This window comes from Hemicordylus capensis, chromosome 4 (assembly GCF_027244095.1).
Source record: "Hemicordylus capensis ecotype Gifberg chromosome 4, rHemCap1.1.pri, whole genome shotgun sequence".
Lineage (NCBI taxonomy): Eukaryota > Metazoa > Chordata > Lepidosauria > Squamata > Cordylidae > Hemicordylus > Hemicordylus capensis.
This window is the reverse complement of record NC_069660.1, coordinates 102,006,014-102,013,948: the sequence shown is the minus strand read 5'-3', so window position 1 is coordinate 102,013,948 and position 7,935 is coordinate 102,006,014. Positions and strand designations below refer to the sequence as shown.

Here is a 7,935-nt window from a genome sequence, read left to right as displayed (position 1 = left end):
CCGAGAGAGAAAAGAAAGGATGGAAGCCCCCAAGCGAGGCTACCCGCCCGGGCTGCAGCTGTACACGAATGAAACACATCCGACATCCACGACCCGCGACTGTTCGGCTTGACTGTAACCACAAGAGAGATGGCTTGCTGCCCACCAGCCGGAGCCGCGAAGGGGAGGGGGGAGGCTCTTTGCAACGCCAGAGCATTGTGGGCAGATTTTCCCTGCAGCGAGCGAGAAGGCTCGTAAACTCTGCTGAGAAGAAGCCCCGCTGCCGAAGCCCCTCGCTGGACTCCAGAGAGCGCTATGCTGCCGGCCGAGGGAGCGGGGCTGCAGGAGGAGTAGCTGCAGCAGCAGCAGCAGCCCACAAGGCGCAGGCAGGGCACCGGACCCAAGAGGGGCGGACGCTGCCTCTGCGCGGCTGATGGGCTCACTCCAGCCAGCGGCCAGCTGCAGTCAGAGCCACGGCGGGGCCCAGGTAAAAAAAAGAAAAGGAGAAAACTTGCCTCCTCCTTTGTGCGCTTTTCTTCATCCCCGCCGCTTGAGCTTAAGGCGAGGGGCTGCCTTAAGCAACATGCGAGCCTTTTCAGTCTCTTATTTTTTAATAGTTATGACGATCATTGCAAACCAATGGGACCGTGATCTCAAGGGCTAACCTCGGGGCAGACCCGGCAGGGATGCGGGTGGGGCAAGGGCGGAAGATTCGAAGGGGAGCGAGTGGGAGCGGCGAGGAATTCGCAGCGGGGAGATTTGCTGGCGGCGCCGGCGGACCGCGGTTAGGAGCTGCTTTCACCGACGGAGTCGGGGACGGGTGCGAGCTGGGCAAGCCTTCTGTGCTCAGGACTCTTTATTTCCCCAGGGCAGTTAGCTCCCCCTTAGCGTCTTGTTTCCACGGAGAGTCTGCCCCCTAGAGGAGAGACGGGCAAAGGGAAGGAATGGAATCTGTGCCTGCCCTCTTAGAAACTCAAGGACAAGTTATTAAGCCAACAGCTTTCCAAGGGCCGCTCAGTGGCTGCGCTGGGAATCTGATCATTCCTGTAATGTGCTGAGGGCAGCGGATCCCCAGTTCTCAAGGTTCTGTCAGACACCCCACTTGGGTTTTCTAGTCGTGCTACTCAGATGCTCCTCCCGTTTGTCTGAGAATTAGTTCGTGCGCGCGCGCAGAATTTCAGGCTGGAGTATTTAAGAAGCATGCTGCCCCAGAACAAGTACAGAGTGCCTTACTCTCAGGCGTCGTGTTAGGATTTGTATCTTAAAAGTGCCTGCTTATAGGGAAAGGTGGGGCTGAAGGGGTGCCTGTTCTACTGTATTCTGCATGCACATAATTCTGTGTTGGGGAAAAAACAATTGTGGGAAAGCAAAGGAAGAATTGTTTCTGGAGTGAATGTGTATATAAAATTGACCACTCTTTTTTCATGTCTGACATGGCAAAAATAGTTTTAAGATGTCCTTCTTTTGCTGAAATTGCTGGTTTTTCCATGTAGCAATCAGTTGAAATAAATCGTACCAATTTTATGTGACTGGATTAATGTCTGGATAGTAAGCTCCTTTGAAAACCTGCACTTGTATGTCAGGCACACCTCTGAACCCACCTAGTGGTGTTCTGGCACGAATGTGTTTGAACTGATAGACCACCCATCTCAGCAGTAGAAGGTGAGTTGCATCTCTGCACAGAGAGCAGAGAAATGCTGCTCAGAAGCTTGCACTTCCCTTCCTGCCCACTTTGACTCCTTTGTCCAAAATCAAGAGGCTTCTTTCTTCCAATACCATCTACAGATAATCACTTCTAGGGTTTATTGTAGTGACTCCTTTTGTACTATCCATGCTGTGTGGAAACATGTTCACCCCTTTAGCTTTTGATTTATTTAAACAGGAACTGAATCCTTCTATGCTGGAAAGGAGGGGTGGGATAGGAAAATAATACACATCCTTTCAAGATCATATAAGGAAAAGGTTTTTCTGGAATAACTAGACATTGCTTCCAGATAGGGGATAACCTTGCTCAAGTTTCTCAATCTCTCTCCCCCTTCCCTTTTAAAGGGCTACATGAGCACTCATGTAGTAGAGCAGAGCTTTTCTTGGAAAGTGTCATTTTGAAAGTTTTGTACCATGTGTGCGAATCTCTGTATATTTTTATATTTTGTTATCTGAGATGTCATAGAAACTAACCAGTAGGTGTCCATGATAGTCAAAAACAGTAGTGGTGCTAATGAACAGAGAATCACTTTTCACTGGATCTTTAATTGTACAGTAAGTGGGTCTGAGGATATGCCCTTTAAAAGCATGTAGGGAGCATGTGAGGATGGGATACTACCATGCTTGCTCAGAATCATGTCCCTAAAAAATGCATGTATCTAGTTTTGTGGTCTTGGCTGGCTCTCTGGTTTTCTGGAAAAATTATTTTGCTTTGAATCAGGGTAATTACTTGAAAGCTAAGAGAATCCTTTCTCTTCTGCAGGCAACTCTACTAGCCAGGGAAGCAAGCTGCTATCTGTCTGGCAGAATGAGTCCAGAGTGACTAGCACTTAACCAGCAACCGTGAATAACTTTCGGATCAGGACTAGATCGCAGAACATCTCGGAGTCATCACAATGACTTTTCCAAGAAAGAAAATACATTTTATATAAAGAGCATAACACAATAACCAGGCTTGAATACTGAGTTTGTTAGTAGGATTAAGCTGTTTTGAGAGATGAGGCTGTAGCTCACAGGTGGAGCATTTACTTTGTATGCAGAAGGTCCCAAATTCAATCCCTGGTATCTCCATAAAGGGTTGGGAAAGACTCTTGCCTGAAATTCCTGCCTGAAGCTGCGGCCAGTCTGTGTAAACAATACTGAGCTAGAAGGACCAATGGTCTGACTCAGTGAGGCTGTTCTCATGAGCAGCTAAGACTGGGCTATGAGTAGGAATACAGCGAATAATTTTATACCGCCTTTCAACAAAAGTTTCCAATGCAGTTTACAAAGATGTGAATAAATAAATGAATGCATGAAGGAGGCAAGTCTCACGATCAGTGAGAGTCTCCAGAAGGAGGTTTGCGGGGAGAGCCGGCTTAGCCCGCTTTCCCCTCAGACTATCATTCTTGCAGCCCTGGGTGGCCAGATCGGCCGCCCACACAACTTCCGGCTCCGTCACGCAGCTGGCAAGGGCTGCGGGGATCGGGGGCCATGTGGCCCCTGGAAGTTCCAGGATGCCCTGTGTGAGCGCACGGGGCATCCTGGAGAGACCTCTGAGCCCGGGATGCTGTCGGGGGTCTCCTCATGTGTTGCTGTGCTGTGGAGCCGTGCCGCAGCAATACACGATCAAATAAACGTGGTTAGCAGGGCGCTCGCTCAGCTAACCTTGTTTAATGGGAGGGGTACTTTAGCGGGTTACCCGCTTTGGAACCACCAGGCTCATCTGTGAGCCCGGTGTTTCCCACAGTGACTGGAAAGTGGGCTAAGCTCCCTGAGCCCGCTTTCCAGTGATCATGAGAATACCCTCAATGAATGAATGAATGAAATGGCTTTCTGTCTCCAAAGGGCTCACAGTCTAAAAAAGAAACATGAGATAGACACCATCAATGACCAGGTTGCTATGCATCCATCAATGGAGGGATGTTGTGCTGGGGATGGATAGGGCCAGTTGCTCTCCGCCTGCTATATAAACCGAACCACCACTTTATATAGGTGCCTCTTTGCTAAATTAGCAGGCTAAGGCAACCATGAGAAATGAGAAGACCACATTTAGGATAATGAATGTTATGATTCCACTCCATAGTCAAGTACCAAAAGCCAGATCTAAGTCTGGTGAAGCAAGTGGTGAAGGAAGTAGAGACTGAAGCTGGAAGTAGACATAATGGCTGATGCAGTAGATCTGTGGCACCCACCTCCTCCTTTGTCTTCCAGTACCAATGCAAAACATCATCAAGTCTCAAGTTTTCCCAGCATGTCAACTAATGAAGTGGAGGTGGGACAGGAAGCTCACAACCAATGGCATCACAGCATTTGTTTTGCAGTACAGGAGAAAGAGAAGAAGTATATGTGGGGCCACTACTTTTCCATGGCAGTCACATATCGGCCATAAGGTGTAATTCTGCTCTGAGGGCTGAATTTGAAAGGTGATAAGATGAAATACTTGCTCAGGGTTGAGGAAAAGCTGCACTTGAAAGGGAAGGAAAATAACTTTGGGAGACTACCAACCAACGTGAGAAGGCTCCCACTGCAGGTCATATGACAGGAATTGCTGTTGGGAGAGGATTATCTGCTGTAAAGTCTAAAGCTTTGGTCAAGCATATAGAAAGTGGGAATGCTCAGTGTGGATACAGGAGCATCTCGGCAAGCTCTGCCCCTACTGTGACATGTGCTAAAAGCCCACTCCTCCACAGTCCATGATCTGGTGGTTGTCTAAAAAGACAAATGCTGTACTAGTGGCACCCCATTAGAATGCTGGGGCACCCCAGCATTCTAATCACAGAAAGGATCTTCCCACTAGTCCAGTTGTCGTCTCTTCAGAGAAACACTGCAATCATGGAGAACAGGAGACAAAACTTGCCAGGTATAGCGTTGAGAAATAGAAGCAGCCTGAGCAGGGCTTACTTCCTTGATTTGACCACTGTCACACCCCATTTCTTTAAAATATAGCTGGCAATTTTTTTTAGCTTGAGGCTTTAGTTGTAGAAGCCACCTAATGGTGCACTGGGGAAGTAACTTGCCTAGGGAGCAAGAGGTTGCTGGTTCAAATCCCCGCTGGTATGTTTCTCAGACTATGGGAAACACCTATATCAGACAGCAGCGATATAGGAAGATGCTGAAAGGCATCATCTCCTACTGCATGGAAGAAGGCAATAGTAAACCCCTCCTGAATTCTACTAAAGACAACCACAGGGCTCTGTGAACACCAGGAGTCGACACTGACTCGACGGCATAGCTTTACTTTTTCTCAAGTTGCATACTTATGAATTAAGAACACTTTTTAAGAATTAAGAGCCCCTGGTGGCGCAGTGGTAAAACTGCCGCCCTGTAACCAGAAGGTTACAAGTTCGATCCTGACCAGGGGCTCAAGGTTGACTCAGCCTTCCATCCTTCCGAGATCGGTAAAATGAGTACCCAGAATGTTGGGGGCAATATGCTAAATCATTGTAAACCGCTTAGAGAGCTCCGGCTATAAAGCGGTATATAAATGTAAGTGCTATTGCTATTTTTAAACTGTCTTTCATTGCTACAATATTGGAGCATTTTGAAACAGAATAACTGTATTCACTATTTCATGCTGAGAGAATTTAACCAGAATTGGTTAAATTACAGAGACGTTGGTTTGTTTGTTTTGAGTGTAGATTTGCAGATAATATGAGGGAAAGATAAACTGAAGCACCTAAAGTAATTGGGTCATTATATTCTGAAGAGTCTATAACTGAGAATCTCTCATTCCTGAGGGATTTACCTCCCACACTCTCAGGCCTCTGAGAGCCAATTCAGCCCAAATATTTAGGAGTGGTTATCTAATGAATGAGAGAATCTTTAGGAGGAATTTATTTCAAAGCATTATTGCCAATATAATTCTGGCGTAGGGATGGGAACTTCTGTAGATCTGTACCAGGTGGAACATTAAAGGGTATTTCAATTAAAACAAAGAGACAAGGATGCAGACCTTTAAAAGGTGCTGAAGAAAGCTGTGTTATTTATTTGTCAATGCCCTCCAGTTTCTTAACACACACATTTCTTAAAATGTTTCAAGTACAAACACTGGCAGAGACAATTTAAAAACATCTCAGAAAGTATCATTCAAACAAGGTATTGTAAAACATACTAACTTGTTTCAGATGTCACAGAGAACCATGGTTTAATCCTGTATCGGCATTATATTCCCAAACCTTGGGTCTGCACACTTCCCCTTTCCTGTTGCAGGGAAGGGGAGAAAGTGTGACACTTTCTGGGCCTGGTTTAGTCTGGGCCTGGTTTAGAACAAATCAGCATTAGTTGTGACATCTGAATCCAGCAAATTTGTCTTTGTTCTAACTACATTTTTGCACACTTTGCAAAGCCAGGATATGAAAGAAGGAGCATGTGAGCCTAAGGCTTGCGAATGTTGCATGGAACCAGACTCAAACCATGAATTTGTGTGACATCTGAACCCGTCTGACTTTATATACATGACATATAAAACATACTTTTCATAAAAGAGTGCCATTGAGACCCCAATATGAATTATTTAACAATATTCTTAATAAGCATTAAACAGTTCTTAAAAATCTAAAAACCTTGTTCTGTTAATGTTCACAATTAAGACTTGATAAAATGACAGGTATGCTAGCTCTGTTTTTGTTACTTCAGAATCAACTCTCAATTTATGCAACTCTCAGAAGAGTCAGAGTGGTGTAGTGGTTAGAGTGCTGGACTAGGACCGGGGAGACCCAAGTTCAAATCCCCATTCAGCCATGAAACTAGCTGGGTGACTCTGGGCCAGTCACTTCCCTCTCAGCCTAACCTACTTCACAGGGTTGTTGTGAGGGTAGTACACCGCTCTGGGCTCGTTGGGATATACAAAATGATTTTAAAAATAAATAAATCTGTTATGGTGGAATCATGCAGATAGCTTTTTCTTATTCTTGAAGGGAAGATAAGAAAACCTTTTAAATATTGGTGAGGCTCATTACAATCTGATTGTAGTTACTTATCTTAGATTAATCCTGATTAACCATGGCAGTGAAACAGCGATTAGTAGGGATGTGCACGGAACCGGTTTGGAGAACCGGTGGTTCCACTGGTTCGACAGCAGGGGGTGTCTCGCTTTAAGAACGGGGGAGGGTGCACTTACCCCTCTCGCCGCTTTCCCCCTGCTGGCGTCCCTTGTTGTAAAAGCTCATCAGGGCAGCAGCATACCTCTCTGCTGCCCCATTGCCCCCATTGTCAGGATATAATCAGAAGTCCCCGATGCACCGGCACAGGTGCGTGCATGTGCCAGCATGTGCAGGCACGTTGGGGATTTCTGGTTAAATTCAGACAATGGGGCAGCAGGGAGGTACGCTGCTGCCCCGATGAGCTTTTACGAAAATGGACACAGGTGGGGGGAAAGCAGCGGGAGGGGTAAGTGCACCCTCCCCCACTCTTAAAGTGGCACCCCTGCTGCCTTCGAGCCTCCCTGCCACGGTTCTGTGCACATCCCTAGTGATCAGAATCCATCAGCATGGATTCTCACGTCATGCTCTGCAGGTGTGTTCCTGGCTCACCAATGTAGTTAACCCTTTAACTATGAACACGCAGGTCATGAGAACACTACCAAAAATTCATATTCTTAATATCCATCTTAAGAATACTATACTCTTAATAACTGTCAGTGCTTCCTTTTGAGGAATACTGTTGTTTAATAATGTTACATCAAAAGTTATGAAAGTATCATTGTTCTGTACAGTATATCATCTATAGTTCTTCCAACAAGAACAACAAATATTTATATACCGCTTTTCAACAAACATTTCCAAAGCGGTTTACATAGAGAAATAACAAATAAATAAGATAGAGAATCACCATGTTAAAAAGGTGCCTCTTTGCCCAGTTAGAAGGGGTTAACAAGTTAGCTTGTTAATTAAATCTGTGTATTCATATGTATAAGATTTAATTTCAGGCATGCTTGTCTTTAAAAACAGTCAGCATACTGAGAGAGTAGTTCCAAAAATTGAATTATTGGCTGACAGTCATAGGTGTCGCCAGTGGTAGAAAGCCAGCCTTAGGGATATCTGAAATGAAATAAGTTCTGGGTAAATAATAAAGGATAGGTGTCCTAGGTTTTTAATTTTATAGAAACATATTATACTAAGCCAATATATATCCCATAAACAATCTTCTGTCCACGCTTATTCCAGTACTGCTAACTTGCAACTCCTGCCAACTTGGCAAAGAGAGGCACCTTTTAACGTGGTGATTCTCTTTATTTAGCAGGGGGAGAGTGACTGGCCCTATCCACCCCTA

The 7,935-nt window shown here is 45.5% G+C and overlaps 1 protein-coding gene across 2 annotated transcripts in view; it reads left to right on the top strand.

Moving 5' to 3' along the window:
• The first annotated feature begins 212 nt into the window (after positions 1 to 212).
• Positions 213 to 7,935, top strand: part of KANK4 (KN motif and ankyrin repeat domains 4) — a 58,013-nt gene continuing 50,290 nt past the window's right edge. For both annotated transcript variants that reach the window (XM_053313399.1, XM_053313398.1), the window contains exon 1: positions 213 to 466. The gene's annotated coding sequence lies outside the window, so the exon portion shown is untranslated. The remainder of the gene's footprint in view (positions 467 to 7,935) is intronic.